Consider the following 16,289-nt stretch of genomic DNA (forward strand, 5'->3'; position numbering starts at 1 on the left):
AATTTCATGCCTGCAGTCATCATCCACAGTGATTTTGGAGCCCAAGAAAATAAAGTCTGTAATTGTTTCCATTGTTTCCCATAAATTAGCCATGAAATGATGGGACCAGATTCCATGATCTTAGTTTTTCGAATGTTCAGTTTTAAACCAGCCTTTTAACTCTCCTCTTTCACCTTCATCAAGAGGTTCTTTAGATCCTCTTCGCTTTCTGCCATAAAGTTGGTATCATCTACATATCTGAGGTTATGGATATTTTTCCTGGCAAACTTGATTTATGCTTGTGGCTCATCAAGCCTGGCATTTAGCATGATGTACTCTGCATAGAAAACTAAGATCATGGCACCTGATCCCATCACTTCATCACAAATAGATGGGGAAACAATGGAAACAGTGACAGACTTTATTTTTTTTGGCTCCAAAATCACTGCAGCCAGTGACTGCAGTCATGAAATTAAAAGACGATTGCTCCTTGGAAGAAAAGTTATGACCAACCTAGACAGCACATTATAAAGCAGAGACAATACTTTGTCAACAAAGGTCTGTCTAGTCAAAGCTATAGTTTTTCCAGTATTCATGTATGTATGCGAGAGTTGGACTATAAAGAAAGCCGAGCACTGAAGAATTGATGCTTTTGAACTGCGGCACTGGAGAAGATTCTTGAGAGTCCCTTGGACTGCAAGAAGATCCAAGCAGTCCATCCTAAAGGAAATCAGTCCTGAATATTCATTGGAAGGACTGATGTTGAAGCTGAAACTCCAATACTTTGGCCACCTGATGTGAAGAACTGACTCATTGGAAAAGACCTTGATGCTTGGAAAGATTGAAGGTGGGAGGAGAAGGGGATGAGATGGTTGGATGGCATCAGCGACTCGATGGACACGAGTTTGAGTAAGCTCTGGGAGTTGGTGATGGACAGGGAAGCCTGGCGTGCTGCAGTCCATGGGGTCGCAAACAGTCAGACACGACTGAGCAAATAAACTGAACTGAACTCTGCATAGAAGTTAAATAAGCAGGGTAACAATATACAGCCTTGACATACTCCTTTCTCAATTTTCAACCAGCCCATTGTTCCAGGTCTGGTTCTGTTGCTTCTCGACCTGCATACAGGCATTTCAGGAGGAAGGTAAGATTATCTGGCATTCCCATCTCTTTAAGAATTTTCCACATTTTTTTTTTTTTTTGTGATACACACAGTCAAAGGCTTCAGCATAGTAAATGAAGCAGAAGCAGATGTTTTTCTGGAATTCCCTTGATTTTTTTATGAACCAACAGATATTGAAAATTTGATTCCTGGTTCCTCTGCCTTTTCTAAATCCAGCTTGTACATCTGGAAATTCTTGGTTCACATACTGTTGAAGCCTAGCTTGAAGGATTTTGAGCATTATCTTAACATGTGAAATGTGTGACTCTGTGTCATAGTTGGAACATTCTTTGGCATTGCCATTCTTTGGGATTGGAATGAAAACTGACATTTTTCAGTCCTGTGGCCACTGCCAAGTATTCAAATTTTACTGGCATATTGAGTGCAGCACTTTCACAGCATCATTGTTTAGGGTTTGAAATAGCTCAGCTAGAATTCCATCACCTCCACCTGCTTTGTTCAGAGTGATGCTTCCTAAGGCCCACTTGACTTTGCACTCCAGGATGTCTGACTCTACGTGAGTGATCACACCAGCATGGTTATCCATGTGATTAAGATCTTTTCTGTACAGTTCTTATGTCTATTCTTGCCACCCCTTCTTAATATCTTCTGCTTATGTTAGGTCCATACTATTTCTAGACTTTATTGTGCACATCTTTGTATGCAATATTCCCTTGGTATCTTTAATTTTCTTTTATTTTTTATTTAATTCTTTTATTTTTCTTTTAGAAAACATCAGATATTATGAACAAAATTATACTGTTCACTATAGTTACACATTCTTATTTGTTTTATATGTTATACTGAAGCAGATAAAATTCACTTAAGTAAATTAGACATATTCCAGAACTCTGACATTTACTTTTCTAACTGAGGACAAAAGAAAGCTTATCAGATTCCCTAAGAAATTAGCATCATACAGCAAACTAAACTAGTATATGCTGAGAGTCCCTTGGACTGCAAGGAGATCCAACCAGTCCATCCTAAAGGAAATCAGTCCTGAATATTCATTGGAAGGACTGATGCTGAAGCTGAAGCTCCAATACTTTGGCCACCTGATGTGAAGAACTGACTAATTTGAAAAGACCCTGATGTTGGGAAAGATTGAAGGCTGGAGAAGGGGACAACAGAGGATGAGATGGTTGGATGGCATTACTGATTCAGTGGACATGAGTTTGAGTAAACTACGGGAGTTGGTGATGAACAAGGATGCCTGGCGTGCTGTAGTCCATGGGGTCACAGAGTCGGACACGACTGAGTGACTGAACTGAACTGAACATCTGCCATTTTTCAGACTTTAATTTTAGGTTACAGCTAAAATAATTTTTATCTCAAGTATTATGAAAGAACAGAGGCTGAAACATGCAAATCCTGTTTGTAATCATATTGGCCATTTAAAAATAAAAAATATACCTTTAATCAAGAAAATTATACCACCCTGCTAGAAAAAAAATAGCTACCTATAAGTTATTTTTACAATAATTATAGTTGGAATTTACAATAACAACTTCACTGTATCTTGGTTTATTGCTTAATGCTTCTCTTTTAATTTTAAAGTAACAGATTACCTACCCCCCACACTGCAAAAAATCCAGATCCAGCATTACAAAACAAGTGGCCTTAAGAACATATTTTGTTTAGCAGCCAGAATTATGTTTGTATATAACTTAAAAAGATGCAGCAGATTATTGCTTTCCTAATTCATTGATTATTCCTTGCTATTTCTCAACTTCAGAATTGTTGTGACATCATTTCTTGATTATCCTAACTATAAATTTTTATCTTCTTTGTTGTACTTTCTCCATCACTACTCAGCTGCTTTGCTTTCCTTGCAGCCTTTACCACTAAGAAATAGTTATTAGCTTCTCTTATTCTTTAACTTGTGCAAATTGAAGGAGTAGCAATGTAAAAGGGTCCAAGACCAAATTTACTTCAAATTCTTCTTCTTCTCCAATTTGTCTTATAAGGTCTCTCTTTTTGCTTCATTCTCTAGGATTAGGGAAAGCCTTTGTTACTTGCTATTTTATTAGCCATGTTAATTTCATCTTTCCTCAAATATTTAAGAATATTTGTTTCAAATGTTTGGGAATTTTTATGTCATATATATATATATATATAGATAGATAGATAGATAGATATAGATCTGAAAACTACTGTTGAGTCAAGACTGTATAATAAAATCAGTTTTCAGTTGAATGATTTTCCAAATCAGACTTTAGGTTATTTATAAAAATATTTTAAGATAGTACACCCATATGTACAAATGTGTGTGATAATTTGTTATGTAAGGGGTTTTATGATAATGAGACCTTTTTGGTTTGATCTGTTTTTCTCAAATAAGAAGTAACTAGTAATATTTTATATCAAGTTTATGTAAAGTTTGAATTTTTTCTCCATGAATGCAACTAATTTTTCTAAGTAAATACTGGGTTTTATGAGCTTCCCCAGTGGCTCAGTGGTAAAGAATCCACCTGCCATTTCCTATTACAGGGGATTTTCCTGACCCAGGGATCAAACATGTGTCTCCACATCTCCTGTATTGCAGGTGGATTCTTTACCAGCTGAGCCACAGAGGAAGCCCAGATATATGCGTACCTATGGCTGATTCATATTGTTGTACGGCAGAAACCAACACAACATTGTAAAGAAATTATTCGCCAATTAAAAATAATTTTTTAAAAAATGTCACAGGATTAATCCCATCAACAGCCATGTTACTGCAATCAAGTTATTTATAAATATTAATTAAATTTGCTATCACCATCACGACATTATTGCAATGTCAAAGAGGCTGAGTCATTTCACTTCTTCAAGAAAAATTACATTGATATGGTTACTGAAAGCTTTCAGTAATAAGGAGAAAAGCAATTTAACAATTTCAACACAGAATAGAATGTTCAGAATCTTATATTTAATAAAAATATCAACAATAAGGGTACTATCTTGGTCTATAAATGATATTCTCCACAAAGAACTTGCAAGTGTTTTTAAAACACCATTAAGGGGACATCAGTTAAAGTTTCTCTGTGACACATTTTTTTAAAACCTATTAGTAACTTTGCCATAAAACTGATTTAAGATAGTTGTGTTTTTTCAGAAACACTGAGAATAATCCAATATTACGTATTAATACTCAAATCAGCACACTGACATAATAGCAACATTTTATAGACTAGCTGAAATTTTCAGTAGCTGTGTTCACCAATTGTGTAACAGAATTGTAGTGTTCTCCTAAGCCATATGCATGTCTCATATAAACAAGTATTAATAGGTCTTCTGGATATTCTTCACCAACTACAATAGGAGGAGAATCTGCCTGTATTATCTCTATTGGTATTCTTAAAATGTGAGACAGGGCTCTTAGCTCAAGTTAACCCCCCTCCCCCATGAAGCTGTGTTTACAATATCATCACAGTACTTTCCAAACTCGTCTGGAGTATACATAGCTCCCATATTAGGATTTGTTGAAAATGGCAGAAAGCCTTCCACATGACTTTGTATATAGTTAGCAGTTAGACATCTTAAGGCAGCCACAGTCAGAATGCAGTTCTGTTCTTTCAGTTGATCTTCAATGGCTCTATACATACAGTGGCCATCAGATGGAATCTGTTTAATTTCCAGCTGTCTAGCTGCCAATATTTGAGCAAGTTTTTCACTTTCTACATGTCTAGGTCTGTTTAAGTTTTCAATTTCAGCTTCGGCTATCCTTTCTTCCCACTCCTTTTCCAATGTAGCTTTTTTGTCTTTACTCTCTTTAGAAGTCAACTTCAACTGATCCAGCTCCTCTCTATGTTTCTGTTCCATTTCTGCTTCTAACTTAGCAACATCTTCTGTAAGTTGCTTCCTCCTCTTTTTGCCATTCCTGGGAAAAGCATTCTGCATACACTGTATTTTGGCTTGCAACTCTTTCTTCTTTTCGCAATGCCTTCTCACCAGCTGTTCCTCTTCATCAAGCTCCTCGGTCAAGACTGCCTCCATGACGACCAGGTCTATCTTTAATTTTCTTAAAGAGATCTCTAGTCTTTCCCACTCTATTGTTTTCTTCTGTGTCTTTGCACTGTTCACATAGGAAGGCTTTCTTATCCCTCCTTGCTATTCTTTGGAACTCTACACTTAGATGGGTATATCTTTCCTTTTCTTCTTTGCCTTTCACATCTCTTCTTTTCTCAGCTATTTGTAAGACCTTCTCAGACAACCATTTTGCCTTTGTGCAGTTTTTTTCCTTGGTGATGGCTTTGCCTACTATTGCCTCCTGTACAATAGTAGCTTCCTTGATAGCTCAGTTGGTAAAGAATCTGCCTGCAATGCAGGAGACCCCAGTTTGATTCCTGGGTTGGGAAGATCTGCTGGAGGAGGGATAGGCTACCCACTCCAGTATTCTTGGGCTTCCCTTGAGGCTCAGCTGGTAAAGAATATACCTGTGATGCAGGAGACCTGGGTTTGATCCCGGGGTTGGGAAGATCCCCTGGAGAAGGGAAAGGCTATGCACTCCAGTATTCTAGCCTGGAGAATTCCATGGACTGTATAGTCCATGGGGTTGCAAAGAGTCAGATACAACTGGGTGACTTTTACTTTCACTTCCTGTACAGTGTTATGAAACTCCATCCATAGTTCTTCAGGCACTCTGTCTAACAGATCTAATCCCTTAAATCTATTTGTCACTACCACTGTATCATCTTAAGGGATTTGATTTAGGTCATACCTGAATGGCCCAGTGGTTTTCCCTACTTTCTTTAAGTCTGAATTTTGCAATAAAGGAGTTCATGACCTGAGCCAGAGTCATCTCCCGGTCTTGTTTTCTTGTTTCTGCTGACTGTATGGAGCTTCTCCGTCTCTGGCTGCAAAGAATACAATCAATCTGATTTAAGTATTAACCATTTGGTGATGTTCATGTGTAGAGTCGTCTCTTATGTTTCTAGAAGAGGGTGTTTGCTACGACTGGTGTGTTCTCTTGGCAAACCTCTGTTAATGTTTGCCCTGCTTGGTTTTGTACTCCAAGGCATAATTTGCCTGTTACTCCAGGTATCTTTTTGAGTTCCTACTTTTGCATTCCAGTCCCCTATGATGCAATGGACATCTTTTTTTGGTCTTGGTTTTGAAAGGTCTTGTAGCTATTCACAGAACCATTCAACTTCAGGTTCTTTGGCATTAGTGGTTAGGGCATAGGCTTGAATTACTGTGATAATGAATGGTTTGCTTTGGAAAAAGAACCGAGATCATTCTGTCATTTTTGTAATTGCACCCAAGTACTGCATTTTGGACTACACATTGACTATGAGGGCTACTCCATTTATTCTAAGACATTCTGGCTCACAGTATCAGATATAATGAACAGTCTTTGGAATTAAATTCACCCATTCCCATCCATTTTAGTTCACTGATCCCTAAAATGTCAACGTTCACCTTTGCCATCTCCTATTTGACTACTTCCAATTTACCTTGATTCATGGACCTTGGAAGAAAAGTTATGACCAACATAGACAGCTTATTAAAAAGCAAAGACATTACTTTGCCAACAAAGGTCTGTCTAGTCAAAGCTATGGTTTTTCCAGTAGTCATGTCTGGATGTGAGAGTTGGGCTATAAAGAAAGCTGAGCACTGAAGAATTGATACTTTTGAACTGTGGTGTTGGAGAAGATTCTTGAGAGTCCCTTGGAATGCAAGGAGATCCAACCAGTCAATCCTAAAGGAAATCAGTCCTGAATATTCATTGGAAGGACTGATGCTGAAGCTGAAACTCCAATCCTTTGGCCACCTGATGTGAAGAATTGACTCATTGGAAAAGACCCTGATGCTGGGAAAGATTGAAGGTGGGAGGAGAAGGGGATGACAGATGATGAGATGGTTGGATGGCATCACCAACTCGATGGACATGAGTTTGGGTAGGCTACAGGAGTTGGTGATGGACAGGGAAGCCTGGTGTGCTGCAGTCCCTGGGGTCGCAAACAGCTGGACACAACTGAGCGAATGAACTGAACTGAAATGATGGACCTAACATTCCAGGCTCCTATGCAATACTGTTCTTTGCAGCATCAGACTTCACTTTCACTGTCAGACATATCCACAACTGGGTATTGTTTCTGTTTTGCTTCAGCCTCTTCATTCCTTCTGGAGCTATTTCTCCACTCTTCTCCAATAGCATTTTGGGCACCTATTGACCTAGGGAATTCATCTTTCAGTATCATCTTTTTGCCTTTTCACATTGTTCATGGGGTTCTCAAGGCAAGAATCCTGAAGTGGTTTGCCATCTCCTTCTCCAGTGGACCACCTTTTGTCAGAACTCTCCACCATGATGTGTCCATCTTAGGCAGCCCTACACAGCATGGCTCATAGTTTCATTAAGTTAGACAAAGCTATGATCCATGTAATCAGTTTGATTCTGTATATATCTGACTCTTTATTTCTGTCCCCCCTGATATTGGCCTAATGTGATTCTATTGCTACTTTAATTTTTAGTTTTTGTAACCTACTTTATTCCTTTTTAAAAAAATCTTATTTTTAAATAGGTTCAATGATTTTAATTTTTCTTTTTGTGTTTTGTTTTTGATTTTGTATTTTTGAGGGTCTAATTTTGAATATCCATTTTCACTTAGGCATTTGATTGTTGGCCTGATTGCTCTCTTCTCTTTTACATTTGTTTTTCTTTTTCTTCTATGTTCCCTCCCCTTTCCTCTATATAAGTGTGTGAGTCTCTTTGGTTGGTCTTGCCTGTTTCGTATTGTTTCACCATTAGTCTAGGGGGTTTGTCTTCTGTGCTGTGGGGCCTGTGAAATCTTGGTACTACAGTAAGGGGTCAGGCCTGAACCCCAGAGGCAGGAGACTAGACTCTAGGGCTTTGGACCTCCAGCAAACTACCAAAGCCATGGAACATTAACAGGCAAGAGGCCTCACAAAGCCCCCTATCTCAACACTAAGACCAAACCAAACACAAAAGCAAGCAATGTCTAGTACCACACACCCCTTGCCACTTTTTCAGCAAACCAGGAAAACAACACTGCACATTAGTAGACAGGCTGCCCAAAGCCATACAAAATTCATAGACACCCTAAAACACACTACAGAACATGGCACTGTCCTTCAGAGTGACAAGATCCAACACCAGAGCACAGGCACAGCCCCCCAACCAGGAAAACTTCACAAGGTGCTGGTCCAACCCCATCCATGGGGGAAGAAGACTTCACAATTTAGATCACAATCTTTCAGCACAATTACAATTTTTTAGCTTGCAGAAAGGACAGAAAATTAAACAAAATGAAAAGATAGAGAATCATGCAGCAGATGAAGAAATATGGTAAAAACCCAGAAGACCAAATAAATGAAGAGAAAATAGACAGTCTACCTAAAAAAAAATTCAGAGTAATGATAGTAAAGATGATCCATAATTTTGAAAATAAAATGGATGCACAGATAAATAGACTGGAGGCACAGAACAAGAAGATCCAAAAAAATGTTGAATGAGAACCTAGAGGAAATAAATAATAAACAAACAACAATGAGCAACACAATAAGAGATTTCAATACACTGGAGGGAACCAACAGCAGAGTAACCGAGGCAGAAGAATGGATAAGTGAGCTGGAAGGTAGAAGAGTGGAAATAACTGAAGCAGAACACAAGAAAGAAAAAAAAAGTTATGAGCACAGTCTCAGAGACTTCTGAGACCACATAAGCATAACAATATTCAAATCATAGGAGTCCCTGAAGAAGAAGACAAAAGGAAATGGCATGAGAAAATACTTAAGGAGATTATAGATTAAATAAATCTATAAATTATCAATTATAAATAAATCAATCAATCTAAACTGTCCTAAAAAATGAGAAAGGAAATAGTCACCCAAGTCCAGGAAGACCAGAGAATCCCACACAGGATATACCCAAGGAAAAACACACCAAGACACATATTAATCAAACTAACAAAAGTAAACACAAAGAGAAAATATTAAAATCAGCAAAGGAAAAGGAAAAAATAACATATAAGGGATTCCCCTAAGGTTAACAGCTGATCTTTCAACAGAAACTCTGAAGAACACAAGAGAGTGGCAGGATATACTTAAAGTGATGAAAGGGAAACAACCTACAACCAAGAATACTCTATCCAGCAAGGATCTCATTCAGATTTGAAAGAAAAATCAAAAGCTTTACAGACAAGCAAAAGTTAAGAGAATTCAGCACCACCAAACCAGCTCTACAACAAATCCTAAAGGAACTTCTCTAAACAGGAAACACAGAAAGAAAAGGCCTACAAAAACAAACTCAAAACAATAAAGTAAATGGTAACAGGATCATGCGTGCATGCATACTAAGTTGCTTCAGTCATGTCTGACTCTTTGCAACCTTATGGACTGTAGACTGCTCAGCCCCCTCTGTCCTTGGGATTCTCCAGGCAAGAATACTGGAGTGGATTGCCATGCTCTCCTCCAGGTGATCTTCCTGATTCAGGGTCCAAACCAGTGTCTGTTACATCTCCTGCACTGGCAAGTGGGTTCTTTACCACTAGTGCCACCTGGGAAGCCCAATAGGATCATATATATCAACAATTACCTTTAATGTAAATGAACTGAATGCTCCAAATAAAAGACATAGATTGACTCAATGAATACAAAAACAAGACTCTTACATATACTGTCTGCAAGAGAATCACTTCAGACTTAGGGACATATACAGACTGAAAGTGAGAGGCTGGAAAAAGTTATTCCATGCAAATAGAAACCAAAAGAAAGTGTGAGAGGTAATACTCATACCAGATAAAATCAACTTGGATATAAACACCACTACAAGAGACAAAGAACGACACTACATAATGATCAAAGGATCAATCAAAGAGAAAAATATAACAATTATATATGCTTCCAACATAAGAGCACCTCAATACATAAGGCAAATGCTAAAAACTGTAAAAGGGGAAATTAACAGTAACACAATAATAGTGAGGGATTTTAATACTCTACTCACACCAATGGAGAGATCATCTAGACAGAAAATTAATAAGGATACACAAATGTTGAATGATACATTGGAACAGTTGGACCTAATTGATATCTACAGGGCATTTAATCCAAAAACAACAGATTTTACTTTTTTCTCAAGTGCACATGGAATATTCTCCAGGAGAGATCACATCTTAGGCCACAAATCAAGGATAGCATATTAAAAAAAAAAAAAACAAAACTGAAATCATTCCAAGCAAGTTTTCTGACCACAACACTTTAGGATTAGATATCAATTACAGGAAAAAACTATAAAAAAACATGAACATATGGAGGCTAAACAATACTCTTCTTAATGACCAACAGATCACTGAAGAAATAAAAAAGAAAATAAAAATAGGCCTAGAAAAAAATAACTATGAAACATGACAACTCAAAACCTATGGGATACAGTGAAAGTGGTGTTAAGAGGGAAGTTTATAGAAATACAAGTCTACCTCAAGAAACAAATACATGTATGCACAGTAAGTCACCTCAGGCATGTCCAACTCTTTGTTACCCTATAGACCATAGCCCGCCAGGTTCCTCTGTCCATGAGATTCTCCAGGAAAGAATATTAGAGTGGGTTGCCATTTCCTGCTCCAGGGAGTTTTCCCAATGCAGGCATTGAACCCACATCTCTTATGTCTCCTACATTGCTAGTGGGTTCTTTACCACTAGCAACACCTGAGAAGCTCCAAAAAATAAGACAGACATGAAATAAACAACCTAACTTTACACCTAAAACAAGTAGATAAGAAGAACAAAAATCTCTAAAGTTAGTGGAAGAAAAGCAATCATAAAGACCAGAGCAGAAATAAAGGAAAAAGAAATGAAAGAGACAATAGCAAAGATCAATAAAACTAAAAGTTTGTTCTTTGAGAAGATTAAAAAAAAATACTAATTATTAGCCAGACTCATCAAGAAAAAAAGGGAGAAGACTCAAATCAATAAAATTAGAAATGAAAAAGGAGAATTTACAACAGACAACACAGAAAAACAAAAGGATCATAAGAAACTATGATGAGCAACTATATGCCAATAAAATGGATAATCTGGAAGAAACCTACAAATTCTTAGAAAAGTATAATCTTCCAAAACTGAGCCAGGAAGAAGTAGAAAATATGAACAGACCAATCACAAACATGGATATCAAAACAATAATCAAAATTCTTCCAACAAATAATAGCCCAGTGTCAGAAGGTTTCACAGGCTAATTATACCAGAAGGTTAGAGAAGAGCTAACATTTATCCTGCAAAAACTCTCAAAGAAAATTGCAGAGGAATGAAAACTCTCAAACTCATTCTATGAGGCCACCATCACCCTGATACAAAAATCAGACAAAGATGCCACAAAAAAATGAAAAGTATAGGCCAATACCACTAATGAACACAGATGCGAAAATGCTCAACAAAATTCTAGCAAACAAAATAAAAAAACACCATACAAAGATCTTAAATCATGATCAAGTGGACTTTATTGCAGGAATGCAAGGACTCTTCAACATATGCAAATCAATCAATGTGATACACCATATTAACAAGTTGAAAGATAAAAACCATATGATCATCTCAATAGATGCAGAGAAAGCCTTTGACAAAATTCAAAATCCATTTATGATTAAAAAAAAAACAAACTTCTGAAAGTAGGCACAGAAGGAACATTTGTTGTTGTTCAATCACTAAGTCATGTGCAACCCCATGAACTGCAGCATGTCACGTTTCCCTGTCCACTATATCCCTGAGTTTGTTCAAACTCACGTCCACTGAGTCAGTGATGCCATCCAATCATCTCATCCTCTGTCGTCCCCTTCTCTCTTGCCCTCAATCATTTCCAGCATCAAGATATTTTCCAATGAATCAGCTCTTTGCATCAGGTGGCCAAAGTATTGGAGCTACAGCTTCAGCATCAGTCCTCCCAATGAATATTCAGGGTCGATTTCCTTTAGGATTCACTGGTTTGATCTTGCTGTCCAGGGGACTCTGAAGAGTCTTCTCCTGCACCACAGTTCGAAAGCATTAATTTTTCAGAACTCAGCCTTCTTTATGGTCCACATCTCACATCCGTACATGACTACTGTGAAAACCATAGCTTTGACTATACAGACCTTTGTCAGCAAAGTGATGTTTCTGCTTTTTATTTTATTTTTTTTTATTTTTTATAAATTTATTTATTTTAGTTGGGGGCTAATTACTTTACAATATTGTAATAGTTTTTGTCATACATTGACATGAATCAGCCATGGGTTTACATGTGTTCCCCTTCCTGGACCCCCCACCTACCTCCCTCCCCATCCCATCCCTCTGGGTCATCCCATTGCCCCGGCCCTGAGCCCTTGTCTCATGCATGTTTCTGCTTTTTAATATGCTGTCTAGGTTTCTCATTGCTTTTCTCCCATGGAGAAAGCATCTTTTAATTTCATGGCTCCAGTCACCATCCACAGTGATTTTGGGGCCCAAGAAAATAAAATCTGTCATTGTTTCCACTTTTTACCCATCTATTTGCCATGAAGTGATGGGACCAGATGCCGTGATCTTTGTTTTTTGAATGTTGAATTTTAAGCCAGCTTTTTCACCCTTCTTTTTTACCTTCATCAAAGGCTCTTTAGTTCCTCTTCACTTTCTGTCATTAAAGTGGTATCATCTGCATATCTGAGGTTGTTATATCTCTCAGCAGTCTTGACTCCAGCTTGTGCTTCATCCAGCCCCTCATTTTGCATGATATACTCTGCATAGAAGTTTAAGAAGCAGGGTGACAATATATAGCCTTGACGTACTCCTTTCCCAATTTTCAACCAGTCCATTGTTCCATGTCCAGTTCTAACTGTTGCTTCTTGACCTTCACACAGGTTTCTCAGGAGGCAGGTAAGGTGGTCTAGTATTTCCATTTCTTTAAGAATTTTCCACAGTTTGTTATTATCCAGACAGTCAAAAGTTTTAGGGCAGTCAATAAGGCAGAAGTATATGCTTTCCTGGAATTCCCTTGATTTTTCTATCATCGAACAAATGTCGGAAATGATCTCTGGTTCCTCTGCCTTTTCTAATTCCAGCTTGTACATCTGGAAGTTTTGGTTCACATACTGTTGAAGTCTTACTTGAAGGATTTTGAGCATTACTTTGCTAGCATATTAAATAAGCACACCAGATAAAGATATCCTATGTCCAAGCACAAAGGAGAAGCACCAACGAGATGGTAGGAGGGAAACAATCCTGTTAAATCAAATCTCACAGCTGCCAGAGACTCTTGGAGAGCACAAACAAAACCTTGTGCTTACCAAGAGCCAGGGAAAGGAGCAGTGACTCCCATAAGAGACTGAGCCACACTTGCCTGTGACCCAACTCCTACAGTGGGCATATACCCTGAGGAAACCATAATTGAGACAGACACATGTACTCCAGTGTTCATTGCAGTAATATTTACAATATTCTGGACATGGAAACAATTTAAAATGTCCATCAACAGTTGAATGGATAAAGAAGTTGTGGTACATATACACAATGGAATATTACTCAGTTATAAAAAGGAACACATTTGATTCTGTTCTAATGAGGTTGATGAATGAAAAGCCTTTTATACAGAGTGAAGAAAGTCAGAAAAAGAAAGACTAATGTCGTATATTAATATGTATATGGAATCTAGCATGTATATGGAATGTAGAAAGATGGTATTTATGATTCTGTTTGCTGGGCAGCAAAGGAGATACAGATATAAAAGACAGGCTTTATGGACTTGGTGGTGGAAAGAGAGGGTGGGATGATTTGAGAGAGTAGCAATGAAACATATACATATGTAAAATACATAGCTAGTGAGAATTTGCTATATTACAAAAGGAATCCAAAGCTGCTGCTCTGACAACTTAGAGGAGTGGGTTGGGGAGGGAGGTCAGACGAGGTCCAAGAGGGTACAGATACATGTATACCTATGGTTAATTCATGTTGATGTATGGCAGAAACCATCATAATATCGTAAAGTAATTATCCTCCAATTATAAATAAAATAAAATTTTTAAAAGATAAAACTAAAATAAACAAAATTAGAAGAGAAAGAAGAGACATTACATGTGATGGAACAAAAAAATTAGACTATTATGAAAATTTATACACTAACAAATTAGATAACTTAGTAGAAATTGGTACATTCCTAGTATATACTCTAATTACTAAATCATGAAGGAATGAAAAACCTAAACATATTCATAAGTCATATGGAGTTTGAATCAGTAATGAAATATTCCCAATAAAAATCACAGGACCAGATGGTTTCACTTGTGAATTCTGCCAAATATTTAAATAAGAAATAATGCAATCCTTCTTAAACTCTTTCAAAAAATCAAAGAGCAAGGAACACTTACAAGCTTATTTTATAAAATCAGCATTATTTTGATATTAAAGGCCAGAACTACAAGTCAATATCTCTGAGGAATACAGGTGCAAAAATCCCCAACAAAATAGTAGCAAACTGAATCCAACCACACTTTAAAAGGAGCATATACTATGATAAATTAGATTTATCTTTGGGATGCAAGGATCATTTCATATAGGAAAACAAATTGATATGATAAACATATCAAAAGAATAAAGGATAAAAATCGCATAATCTCAATAGATAAAAAAAATTGGTAATATTCAACACACTTTCAGGAAAAGAAATTCTCAACAAACTAGATAGAAGGAAAACACTTCAACATAATAAAAGCCATCTAACCCCACTGAGTATCATACTCAATGGTGAAAAAATATAAATTTTTCTTCTAAATTAAGGAATAAGGTAAGGATATTCACTCTTGCCATCTCTAACATTGCACTGGATATCTTAGCAATTAGGAAGGAAAAGAAATGAAAGGTATTGGAAAGAAAGAAGAAGAATTACCCTTATTTGCATATGATATGATCATATATGTGAAAATAAGACTCCATTAAAAAACTGTTAGAAGTGATCAGCTACTTCAATAAACTTGCAGGAAAAAAATTCAGCATGTGAAAGTCAGTTGCTTTTCTATACACTAATTACAAAGTATCTGAAAAAGGAACTTAGGAAAACAACCCATTTAAAATAGCACCAAAAACTATGAATGCTTAGGAATAATCTTAACTAAGAGTAAAAGATTTCTGTGCTGAAAATTTTTTTAAAAAGTTGATAAAAGAAATTGAAAAGACACAAACAAGTGGAATAACATCCCACAATCATGTGCAAGAAGACCAAATATTGTTAAAATGTATGTCAAATTTCCAATGGCTTTTTTTACAGAAACAGAAAAAACAACTCTACAGTTTATATAGAACTATGAAAGACCACAAATAGCTAAATGAATCCCAAGAAAGAACAAAGCTGGAAGCAATACATTTTCTGATTTCAAAATATATTAGGATAGTGACTTATTAAGATGGTGACATAATCATTCATTTCACTCTGTTTCACAAGAAGACCAACTAGCAACTATTTATAAAAAAGACACTATTTTTAAATCCAATAACATGATGGTGACAATGAAGTACTCCTTCAGATCTTAGAATCTGCAACAGACCACATTAGAAAGGTAAGAGGAATGGCTATATGCTTACCACACTGCCCCTCTTCCAGCCAAGAGGGCTCCCGTACAAGAGAGCCCAAGGTAAACATCTTGCTCCACCAATATTATAGGATGTTTTCCAGCAGGCCCACCTGGGTCTCACCTTATGGAGATCACAAGAGGATTCTGTATGGCTGACCGTAAAGATCAGATTGAAACAGACAAACGGTTTGCTGAATCCAGCATTGGAATCATGGCAGACCGAGTTCCTCCTCACAGCAGCACTCAAGTAAAGATACTAACCAGCTTCTTTGCCTACAAAATTAAGCAGGGCAAAGGCTAACAGAGTTTTGCCAAGAGAATGCACTGGTCATAGCAACAGTCTCTTCAAACAACACAAGAGATGACTCGACACATGAGCATCACCAGATAGTCAATACCAAAATCAGAGTGACTATATTCTTTGCAGCCAAAGATGGAGGAGCTCTATACAGTCAGCAAAAAATAAGTTTGGGAGCTGACTATGGCTCAGATCATGAATTCCTTATTGTCAAATTCAGATGTAAATTGAAGAAACTAGGGAAAGCCACTAGACCATTCAGGTATGACCTAAATCAAATTCCTTATGAAGATACAGTGGAAGTGACAAATAGATTGAAGGGATTAAATCTGAT

General features: G+C 37.1%; 1 protein-coding gene and 1 pseudogene across 1 annotated transcript in view; both read right to left on the reverse strand.

Moving 5' to 3' along the window:
• ZC3H12B (zinc finger CCCH-type containing 12B) overlaps nt 1-16,289 on the reverse strand; it is a 350,988-nt gene that overhangs the window by 255,231 nt on the left and 79,468 nt on the right. The gene's annotated exons all lie outside the window — the stretch shown is intronic.
• On the reverse strand, nt 4,314-5,119 carry LOC145535878 (deubiquitinase OTUD6B pseudogene; annotated as a pseudogene).

Source organism: Giraffa tippelskirchi, chromosome X, assembly GCF_054371585.1.
Source record: "Giraffa tippelskirchi isolate mGirTip1 chromosome X, T2T-mGirTip1v1.2.pri, whole genome shotgun sequence".
In the NCBI taxonomy this organism is placed as follows: Eukaryota; Metazoa; Chordata; class Mammalia; order Artiodactyla; family Giraffidae; genus Giraffa; species Giraffa tippelskirchi.